Source organism: Elephantulus edwardii, unplaced genomic scaffold, assembly GCF_000299155.1.
Source record: "Elephantulus edwardii isolate Elephantulus edwardi_28Jun2011 unplaced genomic scaffold, EleEdw1.0 scaffold00122, whole genome shotgun sequence".
In the NCBI taxonomy this organism is placed as follows: Eukaryota; Metazoa; Chordata; class Mammalia; order Macroscelidea; family Macroscelididae; genus Elephantulus; species Elephantulus edwardii.
In genome coordinates this window covers 3,294,058-3,308,858 of record NW_006399872.1, presented here as the reverse complement: position 1 = coordinate 3,308,858, position 14,801 = coordinate 3,294,058, and positions in this window count along the sequence as shown.

The window sequence follows — 14,801 nt, the reverse complement described above, 5'->3', positions numbered from 1 at the left end:
ACTGTGCAGCCTTTGTTCTGGACTCATGTCATGACAGTGATACCTAATCATATGTGTCAATCACTCATCGAGAGTCTTCCTCTCTTTCTCTGGCCTTTTACCTTCACAAACATGACATCTTCTTTTCCAAGGACTGGAGCCTCCTGATAACATGCCTAATGTATGCTAAGATGAAATTAATCTTAAAAACCAGAGCTCGTTTAGAGACAGTGTCTTACATTCTTCGGGCATGCTGTCAGGAGGCACTGGTTCTTGGAAAAAGTCATCATGCTAGGAAAATTGGAGGGTCAACAAAAGAGAGGAAGATCCTTTACAAGTTGGATTGATTCACTAATTATAACAATGGGCTTGATCATGATTGCAGATTGTAAGGATTGGGATGGATAGGGAAAAGTTTGAATCTGTTATTTATAGGAGCCCTTTAAATTGTAGTAGACTGGACTGAGACACAGCAACAGCAATTCTATATTTGACTGAGAAAAGTCCTGAAGGGAATTCTGAAACATATGCAAAGAGAAAACATACTTGAACTTGACTTGATGGCATACTTTAACCACTAGAATCTCAAGTATGTGTTATATTTCCTCCAAGACATAACAAGTATGTGTTATATTTCCTCCTGCTTTCCAATTCTCAGGTTCCTCTTGAAGTTGCTGTAGGATTTTGATACTTGCTCTTTTTTTCCAAAAAGGAACTTCTTGCTTCAATTTCTGTAAATAAGCTGTCTTTAGTGCTTTGATATTATTTCCAACATGTCCTCAGCCAGATACATGGTAAAACTCATTACTCTGTGTATCAGGGGGAAGAGGAAAAAAAGTAAACCTTAGGTGCAAGACCAATTTTAATTTCTTCTTCACCTGGATTTGAAATTTGCATCCAGCCAGCACACTAACTTAGTGAGATGAGGGAAATGGAAAGTTTTGTAGAACAAATGTGAAGTTTAGTTATGCCTTGCCCTGGAAAAATCTGCTTTGGATTTTTTTTGTGGGCAGGGTTTGCGTGCAAAAGAAAATTCTCTTAGTATGCCAAGCATAATCTCATACAGCAGTTCTAAAAGCTGGCATAGTTTGCCTGAAAAAGGGATTAGCCAAACGTTTATTTATCAGGGCAGAACACTCGAAACCAAAGTCCCAGCACAGCTGTGTTTTTCCGCGTGTGGCCTCAACCTGGTATGGCTGGCACAGGTGAAGGTATGAAAAGATGTGTTTCAGCTTGCATCTGTCAGTATTACCCATGTTTCTGAAAGAACATTTTAAATAAAAGACAGAATGAAACTCCACCTTCAATATTTGCTGTCTTTCCTATGATGCTGGGTGACTAACAATTGTACGCTATTCAGTAATTACAATTGCATAACTCAATTTGCTATTAAGAGTGATTCAGCAAAAAGCTGAGATCCTTTTCCATAGGCATACAAGGGCCCTTTGCTTACTCTTTTAAACTTAGGGATATTGAATATGGTAATTTTCATCTTCTGAAAATTGGACAGTTTAATAAGTACTTCCACATCCATTTTTTCACTTACACTTCTCAATGAGTTCTAATGGAGACTTTATTTCCTCTCCTATCTGAAGTTCAAGAGAGCTCTGGTGGCCAGAGGAGAGATGTACTGCTAACCCAAAGGCTGTAGCTTTCAGGAGAAAGATGGGAAATCTCCCATGTGATTTACATCCCCGAAAACCTGGAGGGTCAGCTATGAGTGAGTTCTGACTTGAAGGTAATGAGTTTTTGAGATCTGAAGTTCAGCACTTAGTATCTTGCCATTGCATTTGCCTAGGACTGGTGGAGGTGATACTTACACCTAGATTTTTTATTTTTCATTTGCTGCTTTTGTTATCAAAGGCCAGAGTTATCACTCTTCATGAGGGTTCCTGGTGGGGTCATTGAAGGGCCAAGAAGTAGAATGCTCCAAGCCAGCAGAACTGATAATTGGAAGTTACTGTAACCCTGTTGCCCACACACACAGACGAATGCCAAGTGTGGATAGAATTACCAAATCTGGTCAGCCTGGCTTAAACACTGAAAAAATCCATGTCCCCAGATGTCTCCTCAATTGTGGACAATTGGTAGTGCCATAGTTTGTACCTTGAGTTCCACCTAAACTTCTGGGATTGTCTTCAGACTTAGAAGACTCTATTCCAAACTCAGGAGTTTCTAGACACTTCTGGAAATCCATAGGCAATTCCTGCTAAATAATTTTGCACCAAATGGTTACTTCTTAAATGGTTTTAAAATCCAATGAGAACTGATTAAAAATAACAATTTTATTCTATCTATGAACCAAGTAAGTTGCTACTAATAAGTAAGTTGCTACTAATAAGATTTGCACTGACCAATTTTTTAATTAATTTACAAAATTTGAATACATCGATTTCGAGAACAGATTTTTCCAATTCCCCTACCAATCAAATTGTACAACTCCATTATTAATCCTCCCTTCCACCTTCACATCCTCATCCCTCTACTTCTACCCTACCCCACTCCCCTTGGATCCTATACTCATTCTACAATATTTGTCCTTGTGTGAGTTCACTCAGCATAATGCTCTCCAGTCCCTCCCAAGTTAGGTAATGATTTACAAAGACACATTGCTCCTGCGTGCTTCATACTATTCCATTGTGTGAATGTACCATAATTTCTCAATCCATTTGCTTGTGGTTGGATATCTGGGCTGTTTCTATGTTCTTGTAATGGTGAATAATGCTGCTATGAACATTGGTGTACAAATCTCTGTTTGTGCCTCAGTTTTCATTTTCTCAGGGTATATTCCAAGTAGTGGAATAGCTGGGTCATATGGAATTTCTATGCTCAGCTTTTTGAGGAAGTGCCAGATTGCCTTCCAGAGTGGTTGTACGATTTTACAATCCCACCAACAATGTATAAGAGTTCCTTTCTTGCCACATCCTTTCCAACATTTATTACTTGCTGCCCTGTTAAACTTTGCCCCTGTTATGCGGGTGAGATGGTATCTTATTTTGGTTTTGATTTGCATCTTTTATTGCCAGTGATTTTGAGCATTTCTTCATGTGTATCTTTGCCTTTCAAATATCTTCCTCTTTCCATGTCTTTTGCCCATTTTGTACACTGTCCAATTTTTTAAAAATATGTCACACACTATTTCTCAGCACCGCAAATAAAATGTGAACCACCATTGAATGGGTTCAAAACATAATCCTAGATCTTCCACTTCTTTTCATTCTCTTGTTACAAGGCTAGATTGATCAGAGCCTTCATGAAGGTTCCTTGTGGGGTAATTGTAATTGAAGGACAAAGAATTAGAGTGTTCTAAGCTAGAAGAGGTGATACCTGGTAGCTACTGTGAGCCTGTTGACCACACAAACTCACAGATCAACTCCAAGTGTAACTAGAATGACCAACTCATCTTCACTTTTTTACTGATCTTCAAATTTACTAAACATGATGCCATTCGCCAGTGACGTGTCTCTACTGGTAACGTGACCAAAATTACTACTCAAATTATGAATGGACTATTCAAACATAATGGATTCTAGAAATGGATAGTCACACAGAAATTCTCCACAGATTTAGTACATGATATAATGCTTAGACATTTTTTGTCAGTCAGAAAGTGGGGGAAATACATATACCACATTGTCATTATTAAGTGCTGTCATATCCACTAAGACTCATAGTGATCCTAAGAACAATGGCTTTGGTTCTTTCTCTCCTCTGAGCCACCCTCATCACCTCTGACACATCTGACCCAATTGTCACAGTCACTGGGCCAATCTCTCTCATCTAGAGTCTTCCTGATCTGCACTGACACTAGCCTTCCTAGTATGATGTCCTTCTCAAAGAACTGGTCCCTCCTTGTTAAATGCCCCAAAAATGTGAGACAGAGCTTCAAAATCTTTGCCTTCAAGGAACAAACTGGTTTCATCCTCTCTAAAAAAGAACTGTTTTATTCTCTTAGAAGTATGTTCAATACTATTTTCTAGCACCACAACTAAAGAGCATCGATTCTTCCTGTCATCCTTATTCATTGTCCTACAGTCAGATGCATAGGAAACATTTGAGAAGACCATGGCCTGGTTCAGGCACACGTTAGTCTCTAAACTGACATCATTGCTCTTTAGCACTCAGGAGATATCCTTGATGACAAATTTTTCCACTGCAACTCATCTTTTATCTAATAATACTGTAATAGGTATGCTTAAAGTAGACAGTATCCCGAGGTTTGTTCACTGACCAATTTTTGCAGAAGCAAAATGCCACATCCTTCTTCCTAATCTGTTTTAGGAATAAGGAAGAGTAATGAAGAATTGATACTTTTTTATTATTATGTTATCTATGAATATTAAATAAACTATGCATCAACTCCAATCCTGAAGCCACAATTCTCCTCATAGAGCCTAGCCTCCCAGATAATAAATTTTGCATATAAATTGAAAAGGTATAGAGATAGGATACATGCCTGGCATACAACCTTCCTAATTTTGAACGATGCAATGTTCCCTTGCTCTGTTCAGACAACTGCCACCTGGTCCAAGTACAGTTTTTGCATAAGCATGATCAAGTGTTCTGGAATTCCCATTCTTCTCAGAGTTAGTCACAGTTTTTTGTAGTCCACAGAGTCAAATGCCTTTATATAGTCAATGAAAGACAGATTGACATTCCCCTGGTATTCTTTCCTTTCAGCCAAGATCCATCTAACATTAGCTACAATATCTCTAGTACCATGACCTATTCTAAACCCAGCCTGCACTTCAGGCTGTTCTCTATTGATATGCTGTGCAAGTCATTTTTGGATAATCTTCAGCAGAATCTTTCTTTCATGTAATAGTAATGATATTATTTGATAATTTTCACATTCTGTCAGATCACCTTTATTTGCAATGGGAACAAATAGAGATCTCTTCCAGTCAGTTGGCCAGGTGGTTGTCCTCCATATTTTTGGCACAAATTGGTGAGCACATCTAGGGTAGCATCTACTACCTGAAATACATCAATTGGTATACCATTAATTCCTGGGGCCTTCTTTTTTGCCAATTCTTTCAGAGCAACTTAAACTTCTTCCTTTGTCACCACAGGCTCTTGCTCATACATTGTTTCATTAAATTCTTCTCTGTCTGCCAATTCCTTTTTGGTATAATGACTCTGTATACTCTTTTCTGTCTTCCTTTAATACTTCCCAGATCATTTACTGTTCTGCTCAAATCATCTTTAAGTATTGCAACTCAAGGTTTAAATTTGTTCTTCAGTTTTTGAGCTTAAGAAATACTGAGGGAGTTTGAACACTTTGATTTTCTGACTCCAGCTTTTTGCACATTTCATTATAATACTTTTCTTTGTCTTCCCATGGTACCCTTTGAAATCTTCTGTTCAGCTCCTTAATATCTTGATTTTTTTCCCTTTGCTTTGGCTTCTCCTTAGTACAATATTTGGAGTGTCTTCTAACATCCATTTTGGTCTTTTCTTCCTCTTCTGTATTTGTAATGACCTGAAACTGAGAAGGACCTGAAGTGCTTGCTGCAGAAGGTCAAGGACTGCACCTTCAATATAGATTGAAACTCGATATCAAGGAAACAACGATTCTCACCACTGGACCGATTGGCAGCATCATGATAGATGATGAGGAGATTAAGATTGTTAATGGCTTTAGTTAATGGCTTGGCTCCACAATCAACACTCTTGGCATCTGCAGCCAGGAAATTAAAAGGTGTATTGTATTGGGAAAAGCTGCTATCAGAAGCCTCTCCAAAGTATGGAAGAGCAATAATGTCAGTCTAAGGTGTGCTTGAGACAGGCCATGGTCTTTGCAATCACTTTCTGTGCATCAGAGAGCTGGACAATGACTAGGGGTGATAGAAGGAGAATTGATGTCTTTGAGCTGTGATGTTGGAGAAGAGTATTGAAAATACCATAGACTGCTAAGAGAACAAGTAGGTTCACCCTGGAGAGGGTGAAACCAGGCTCCTCCTTGGAGGCAATGATTCTAAAGCTTTGTCTGGCATTCTTTGGAAATGTTGCAATGAGGGACACACTTGGGAGCGTAGAGGGACTATGCAGGAGAGAAAGACCCACAATGAGATAAATTGATTCAGTGACTGAGATAATGGGGGTAGGTGTATTGGAGACAATGAGATTGGCACAGGATAGAGTACAGGTTAGGACTGTTGAACATAGGGTCACTATGAGTCACAGGTAACTCAATGGCACATAACAACAATAACATGTATCAACTGCTGGAAGAACAAACAAATCTATCTTGGCAAAAGTACAGCTGGAATACCCTTTAAAGGATAAAATTTTGAAGCTTATACTTTGGTTATGATATTAGTGGGGACCAGTCACTGGAAAAGGACATCATGCTTGGTGACGTCTAAATTAGAAGGTCAGTTAAAAAATTGGAAGACTCTTAATGACATGGGTTGTCATAGTGGTTTGAATGAATTTAAACCTAACGATTGTGAGGATGGTACAGGACCAGGCTATCCATATCTAAGGTTGCTAAGAATTGGAATCAACTGATACTACAGCATCTGACAGCAGTGAACCAGACAGAATGCCAAGTGTTTTATTATTATCCTTAACTGGGACAATTCTGCTATGTGATAATGATGACTATTATTATACAAATGTGATAAGTAGAGATCATCCATCTCAACAAGGCTTTAAACTCTTAATCAAGTGTTTCTTTCTTTTTCCCTTTGAAAACGGTTTTATTTTTTCCTCCAATGCAATTTGTCTTTTGATTTCTTTCTTTTTTTAAAAAATACTGGTTTATTTACAAAGTTTGCCTACATTGTTTTTCACACAGGATCTTTCCCATTTACTTTACACACTCCTCCCTCCTTGAAGCGCTTTCTACAGAAGGTCAAGGACTGCAGCCTTCAATATTGGTTTGAAGCTCAACATCAAGAAAACAAAGATTCTCACCACTGAGGGCCAATTGGCAACATTATGATAGATAGTGAAGAGATTGAGATTGTTAACAATTTTAGTTTGCTTAGCTTGACAATCAGCATTCTTGGTACCAGCAGTCAAGACACCAAAAGATGATTGCATTGGGAAAATCTGCTACCAAGGACCTCTCTAAAGTACTGAAGATCAAAGATGTCAGCCTGGAGACCAAGGTGTGCCTGATCCAAGCCATAATCTTCGCAATTACTTACTATGTCTTAGAAAGTTGGACAATGACTAGGGATGTAAAAAGAGGATTGACACCTTTGAGCTGTGGTGCTGGAGAAGAGTATTGAATATATACCATCGACTGCTAGAAAAACCAACAGGTTTGTCCTAGAGAGGGTGAAACCAGTTGGCTCCATGGAGGCAAGAATTTTGAAGCTTTGTTTGACATACTTTGGGTGTGCTACAGGAGGTATCAGTCCTTAAAGAGGGCCATCATATTTGGGAGGGTGGAAGGACAGCACAAGAGAGCAAGACCCTCACTGAGATAGATTGATTCAGTGACTGGGGAATTCAGAGTAGGTGTCTCAGAGACAGTAAGTTTGCACAGGTTAAAGCAAGGTTCAAAGCTGTTGTACATAGGGCCTCTATGAGTCGCAAGTGACTCAACTGCACATAACAACACCTCAACCCATCAAATTGTGTGATCCCATGATTAACCACCCTTGCCCCCTGCACATCTTCACTCCTCTGCTCCCCCCCCCCTTGAATCCTCAGGCTCATTCTATAATAATGGCTTATGTGGATCATAGCAAACTGTGGCTGACTCTGAGAAGACTGGGAATCCCAGAACATTTAATTGTGCTAATACGAAACCTATACTTGGACCAAGAGGCAGTAGTCAGAACAGAGCAGGGTAACACTGCATGGTTCAAAATTGGGAAGGGTGTACGCCAGGGATGCATCCTGTCTCCATACCTTTTCAACATGTATGCAGAGCAGATTATCCGAGAGGCTGGGCTCTATGAGGAGAATTGTCGCATCAGGATTGCTGGAAGATCTATTAACAATCTATGTTATGCAGATGACACAACCCTGCTTGCTGAAACTGAGGAGGACCTCATGCACTTGCTGCGAAGGGTCAAGGACTGCAGCCTTCAGTATGGACTGAGGCTCAATGTCAAGAAGACAAAGATTCTCACCACTGCACCGACTGGCAGCGTCAGGATGGATGGCAAAGAGATTGAGATTGTTCACAGCTTCAGTTTGCTTGGCTCCACAGTCAACACTCGTGGCACCAGCAGTCAGGAAATCAAAAAGCATATCGCGATGGGAAAGTCTGCTGTTAGGGACCTCTCTAAAGTACTCAGGAGCAACGGTGTCTCTCTGGAGACTGAGGTGTGCCTGATACAGGCCATGGTCTTTGCAATCGTTTGTTATGCATCAGAGAGTTGGACAATGACTAGGGAGGACAGAAGGAGAGTTGATGCCTTTGAGCTGTGGTGCTGGAGAAGAGTACTGAATGTACCATGGACTGCCAGGAAAACAAACAGATTCATCTTGGAGAGGATTAAACCAAGCTACTCCTTGGAGGCAAGGATTCTGGGGCTTTGTCTGACATACTTTGGACATGTTGCCAGGAGGGACGGGTCCTTGGAGAGGGACATCATGCTTGGGAGGGTGGAGGGACAGCGCAGGAGGGGAAGACCCTCTATGAGATGGATTGATTCGGTGACTGGGGTAATCGGGATGGGTGTGTCAAGGCAGTGCGGTTGGCGCAGGATAGAGCAGGGTTTAGGGCTGTTGTGCATAGGGTCGCTATGAGTCTGAAACAGCTCGATGGCACATAACAACAACATAATATACTTATCCTTAAGGGACTGAGTTAGTCCACTCAGCATAATACTCTCCAGTCCCTCCCAATTTAGGTAATAATTTACAAAATTATTACTCCTGCAGCTGTATAGTATTTGACTGTGTGAATGCACCATAGCTTCTCAATCCATTCTATTGTGGTTGGACATTTGGGCTGTTTCCCTGTCCTTGCGATGGTGAATAAAGCTGCTATGAACACTGGTGTACAAGTCGCTGTTTGTGCCTCAGTTCTTATTTTCTTGGGGTATATTCCAAGCAGTGGAATAGCTGGGTCATATAAAATTTCCGTGTTCAGTTTTTTGAGGAAATGCCCAACTACCTTCCAGAGTGGTTTACCATTTTACAATCCCACCAACAATGTGTAAGAATTTCTATCTTTCCACATCCTCTCCAACATATATTACTTGCTGTCCTATTAAACTTTGCCCCTGCTACTGGAATGAGATGATATCTCATTGTGGTTTTTATTTGCATTTCTATTATTGTGAATAATTTTGAGCTTTTGTTCATGTGTCTGTTGCCCATCCGAGTATCTTCCTCTGTGAAGTCTTTCTATGTCTTTTGCTCATTTTGTAATTGTTTGATCAGTCTTTTTATTATTCAAAACCCCAATTCCTGTGGTACACTTCTCAAAATTCACACACGTTCACTGATATTCTGTCCCAATCAAGTTCGTGTTGTCTGAATATTTAGTTATAAACACCTTTGATTAAAGTTTTTTGTCAATTTTAGAAATAGAGTCAAGCTCACAGCAGTTAGAAGAGATTGAGTACCCTAAGAGATTGGACACCCAGTATTAGCTGGAAATACTATTCTAGGGTTAATGTAAAAGATTTCGTCCAGTAACTTCTCATGATTTAAATTATGAGTGACAAACTTTTTAGCTCCTCTTAAAAAAAAAAATAGTTACTTTCTGAGTATCAGCATTTTATATTTTATTACATAATCAATTCTCAAGGAGAATAAATTCAGACAATGAATTGATATGGATAATTGTAGGAAGCCATCCTGAGTAGATCTGAACTCTGCCATTGATAACATTTTTTGACATGCAGCCGCCACCCGTATCCATCTCTGGGACTATGCCTACCTCTTAAATCAGCACCTGTAAATCAACACCTTGGGGCATGCCCCTCCCTCTCTTTTGTAAACTGATAACCTAGGGCTGGGTTCCCTGGCAGCCTGGCCTACTCCGCTGCCTATTTATAGCAGAATTCATCAAATAAATTTGGGCTTGATCAGGAAATCTTGTCTGGCTCCTATTTTTCTTGTCCCTGTTCCTCTTTTAATCCACACAGGTCCCACTCTAGAACATGTGTGAATCCGCAGGTCGGTTTCAGATAATAATCTTCACTCAAGGGGAGCTCTGGTGGCCTAAGTGGCAAGAAGGTGCACTGCAATCCCAGAGGCGCATGGTTCAAATCCACCAGATGCTCTGCCGGGTAAGGAGGGACAATCTCCTCCTGTACCAGTCAGATCTGATTTGACGGTACACACACACACACAAATAATAAAATAAAAATTAAAAAAATCTTCACTCTGCACTATTTTTATATATTTTTACCTAATTAGGTTGTTGTCAGGTGCTGTTGAATTGAATATGACTCATAGTGACCCTCTGAACAAAAAATCTGAACCCCTGTTCTATTTTGTGTAATATTCACACTTCCTAACATACATTGCAGTCACCATGTCAATCCACCTGGTTGATGGTCTTCCTCTCCTTTGCTGACCCTCTACTCTTCCCAGCATCATGTCCTTCTCCAAGTAATAGCCCCTCCTAGCAACATTCCCAAAGTATGTGAGGTGAAGCCTCATTATTCTTACTTCCAAAGAGCACTCAGTCTGCACCCTCTGCAAGACATATCTGCTTATTCTCTGCCATCCGTGGGGTGTTCAATGCTCTTCTCCAATACCCCAGCTCAAAGGTGTAAATTTTTACTTTACTCTTATTTAATACACTTAGTTGGGGTTTTTTGTTTGTTTTTTATGTATCATCAAGTTGCCTGTGACTCATAGCAACCTAATATTTACAATAGCTCTGAAACCTGACCAGACACACCTACCTCCATTACCACAGTTACTGTGTTATTTCATCTCATCTGGGGTTTTCCTCTCCTGCACTGTCCCTCCATCCTTTCAAGAATGATGTCCTTCTCCAAGGACTGGTCCCTCTTGGCCATATGCCCAAAGTTTGTGAGACAAGGCTTTGAAATTCTTGCCTCCAAGGAAGAAGTTTACTTTCACCTTCTCCAAGACAGACCTTTTTGTTTTCTTGGAGGTTCATGGCATGTTAAATACTCTTCTCGAGCACCACAACTCAACTAATATATTTAACATATTACTCCTTCAAAATAATTCTTCGAAATAAACTCACTGTTTTCAAGTCCATTTCAACTCATAGCAACCATCCACTTGGTTTCAGAGGATGTACCAATTAACAGGATGAGACAGCCACGTCTTTTTCCTTTTGAGCACATGGCTCTAATTTGAGTTGCTGAACTTTTGACTTTGGAATCAACAAATAACAAATAAGCAGGGCTCGTAAAATAATTAATATAATAATGTCTTAATTAGAAAATAAAACATTAATAGTTACTATAAATTAATGCAATGAACAATAATTAATGCTGACACCTTTCTGTTAGTTTCAACCCACCAACTGATTCTAAGTGAGAAAGAAGAGCAATCTCTTCCCAGGCAGTTTACAGCTTCCTAAAACTTGATGGGATGTGAACTGTGAGTTTTAATATAATGACAATGAGATTGAGGGGAGAAGGTTTTGTTAAGATTTTAAAAGCAAGCCTACTGATTGCATATTTTTGTATTTGTTTTGGCACCACCCATATTGGTACTCTTTTGCCTTTGTTTGTTCATAAAGGCATGGCTATTTGCTGGTGAGATAAAGTTTGATTTCTTTAGTTTTAAGACTCAGAATACCTTGTCCATACATACTTAATTTTGATAATGCTTACAAAGTATATAAAGTTTGTGATGTCAGAAACATTGGAAAATGGCTTTTCTATCCATTGTGTTAGCACCTAATAGGGGCATAATTTTCAGCTACCTCAACTGCAGATATATGGTCTTGCAAATCATCAATGGTGGTGGAATCAGTATAAGAGAGAAGACTTTGCACACTGTGACGAGACTGTGGAGGGAGAGTGAAGAGACTATGGCAAGGTGTAGCATGACAGAATCCTGGAGATTGAGCCAGTTAAACATTTTGCTTTTGGATGACTGAATGCAGAGCTGACTTGTGACAAAGTTTGCTGGACGATTGAGGAAACCAGAGGTTTATTTGAACTTGGACTTTCACTTGGTGACTGAGCAGTTGTCTGAGGAATTGTGTCTTGCTGTTAATCTGACTTGGGACTGCTGTTCACTTAAACCTGGACTTTTACTATGTGATATTCTTTGTCTCACCTTACCCTCCCCCCCCTCCATATCCCTAACAAACTCCACAACTGTGAGTAAAGTCTGTGAGTCAATCTGCAATGGACTTTGGATCCAATGATTTGTAGAAATGGGTGCAGGAGCATGGGAGACAGGGGTGGGTTAGCATGTTTGACCATGTAGCTAATTGTTTGGCTCTATGGATGTTAGTGGTAGGGACAGTTCCCTTTTATGAAGCAGGTAGAAATTAAACGTGACTACCTTCATGTTGTATCTACTCCTTATACAGGGTTTTCCCATTGTTTTACAAACAAAATGACAGTTCACATACAAACCTGAATGGCTAATAATAGTTTTAGCTAGTGGAGAAACCCTGGTAATACCATGGGTAAGTGCTTAACCGCTAGCTCAAAGGTTGGTGGTTCAAACATACTGCTATACAGGAGAAAGATGTAGCAGTCTGAGTCTTCAAACCCTATGGAAGAGACTTATATCGAATGGCTGTGAGTTACAATTGATTCTATAACAAAGCATAGTATGCTTTTGCTTTAAATGAGATTAAAAGGGGGGAAAAAACCAAAACTGTTTTCCTCCAGTGGATATCCACTAACAGTGACCCTGGATGTGTTAGAGTAGAATTGTGGTCCACATGATTTTAGGTGACTGATTTTTATGAAGTAGGTCATCAGGTTTTTTTCTTCCAAGGAACCTCTGGTATGACTCTAATTAGCCTGAAAACTTTTGGCTAGTACCTGAATCTGTTGACCATTGTATCAAACAGGAACTTCAGTGAGATTTATCTGTCTTAACGGAATATGAATTACAGTTTAATATAATTTAATTTGAACTTATGTTTATTATATTGAGAGTAAGTTTGACACATTTACATCATATTTTCAAAGGAAAATTATGTTCATATCTATTGTCTGAAAAATACTGTTGCTAAATGTTATTAACTCCATTTTTAAAATTGTAATTTTAGTGTAAGATTACAAAAATTTAGGATTTCATACATTCATTGATGCACATTTCCCTCCCTCCCTTTTCTTTCCCTTTCAGCCAATTCACTTTTTAATTCACTTCTTGTTCCAGATTGTTAATTGTCATACAATTGATGCCTAATCATACATTCCTTTCAAACAGTCCTTTCCTTCATATATTCTAGTGCAGTGTTATTTATCCACACCTTTCCTGTTCTCTCCTCCTCCCATGTCAATTCTGTTTTATAACAGTAGTCTTATACAGTATTTGTCCTTTTTTTGACTGAGATATTTCACTCAGCATAATGTCTTCCAAATTCATCCATGTTGTGTACTATTTTATAAGTTCATTGCTTTTCAATGCTGTGTAACATTCTATTTTGTAAACAGAACTTGACATTATCTGGATTGGAGGTAGATTCATCAACAATTTGCATTATGCAGATAACACAATCTTACTTGCTGAAACTGAGGAGGACCTGAAGCACTTGCTGCAGAAGGTCAGGACTTCAGCCTTCAATATGGATTGAAGCTCATCATCAAGAAAGGAAAGATTCTCACCACTGGGCCAATTGGCAGCATCATGATAAATGGTGAAGAGATTGAGATTGTTGACAGCCTCAGTTTGCTTGGCTCTACAATCAACCCTCTTGGTACCAGCAGCCAGGAAATTAAAAGACTAATTACATTGGAAAAGTCTGCTCTCAAAGACCTCTCCAAAGTACTAAAGAACAACGATGTCAGTCTAAAGTGCACTTGCTACAGGCCATGGTCTTTGCAATTACTTGCTATGCATCAGAGAGCTGGATAATGATTAGGGATGATAGAAGGAGAGTTGATGCCTTTAAGCTGTGTTGCTGGAGAAGAGTATTGAATATAACATGAACTGCTAGGAGAACTAACAAGTTCATCCTGAAGAGGGTGAAACCAGGCTGCTCCTTGGAGGCAAGGATTCTGAAGCTTCATCTGATATCCTTTGGACATGTTGCAAGGAGGGATCAGTCCTTGGAAAGGGATATCATGCTTGGAAGAATGGAGGGACAGTGCAGAGGTGGAAGACCCTTGATGAGCTGGATTGATTCAGTCATTGGGGTAATCGGATAGGTGTATCGGAGACAATAAGATTGGCAAGGGCTAGAGCAGGGTTTAAGACTGTTGTACATAGGGTCACTATGAGTTGAAAATGACTCAACGGCACATAACAATAATAATGCTAATTTCAAAGCCTTTGCCATGTTTTAGCCCATTGTAGCAGCCATTGTGTCAGTATATCTTGTTAAGGATCTTCTTGGTTTTCACCAACCTTCTACTTTACTAAGTGTAATTTCTTTCTTATGGATTGGTCGTTCCAGATGACATGTCTAAGGTATATAAGACCAAGTCTCACCACTCCTACTCCTAAGGAGCATTCTGGCTAAACTTCTTTTAAGACAGATTTGATTGCTCTTCTGGCAGTCCATTAGATATTTAATATTCTTTGCCCACACTTTAATTCAAAGGCATTAATTATTATTTGGCCTTTCTTAGTCATTGTCCAAATTTCACATGTATATGGGACAATTAAAATATCATGACTTTGCATAGGCATACCATAGCAGTCTTCAAAGTGATATATTGACTTTGCAATAAGTTAAAAATTTATTTTAAATAATTTTTGCCAAATACATTTTTAACAAATTC